The following is a 925-nucleotide window of genomic DNA, read 5'->3' as shown; positions in this document are numbered from 1 at the left end:
ACGGGAAGAACCTCGATAAAATTGCCAGAGATGTGGTGGCATCTTGCGATATATGCAAGGCCACGAAGTACCATACAAGAGCGTCGGAAGGAGATCAGTACTATGATTTACCTGACGGACCAGGGAGAAAATTATCCTTGGATTTATTCGGACCGTTACCGCAAACAGCGAGAGGTAACCGATACGTCATGGTGGTAATGGATCAATTTTCCAAATACACCAAGTTATACCCGATGCCTAATCAAATTTTAAATACCATCCTGGATAAACTAGAGAACGAACATTTCCCAAATGTGGGATTACCTAATGAGATCCTGACGGACAACGCCGGACAATTTCTATCAGACCGGTGGAAAAGATTCGCTGAGGATAACGAGTTTCATCCAAAGAAGACCGTATAATCCACAATCCAATCCAGTGGAGCGAGTGATGCGAGAGATAGGTAGGATTATCCGTACCTACGCCAGCGATAAACAACACGCATGGGATCGTATAATAGAGAGAGCAGAGACAGTAATCAATGCAACAACGCATTCGTCAACTGGTTATGCGCCAGACGAATTGCACTTTGACGGAGAACTGAATCTGGACATTGATCCAACATTATTGCCTAAGAAACCAGATATAAGATTAACAAGAGAACAGAAAGTTAACTGGGCGAAATTGCATCTAGAAGAATCAGCCGAAAAACGGAAGGTGCAGTTTAAGAAGAGAAGTCATGCAGAGGAGTACATACCTGGACAACTTGTATGGCTCAGGCTTCACAGAAGATCAGACGCAAGTAGACGTCTCACAAAGAAAATACATTTGGTCTACGACGGACCATACAGAATAAATAAAATAATAAGGAAGAACGCATACTTGTTGGAGGATTTGCAAGGTCAACCGATTGGTGTATTCAACGCCAGACAATTAAAGCCGGACA

This window comes from Wasmannia auropunctata, unplaced genomic scaffold (genome assembly GCF_000956235.1).
Source record: "Wasmannia auropunctata unplaced genomic scaffold, wasmannia.A_1.0 LD336063.1, whole genome shotgun sequence".
Classification (NCBI taxonomy): domain Eukaryota; kingdom Metazoa; phylum Arthropoda; class Insecta; order Hymenoptera; family Formicidae; genus Wasmannia; species Wasmannia auropunctata.
The sequence above is the reverse complement of the archived record's forward strand: the minus strand, read 5'-3'. Positions refer to the sequence as shown.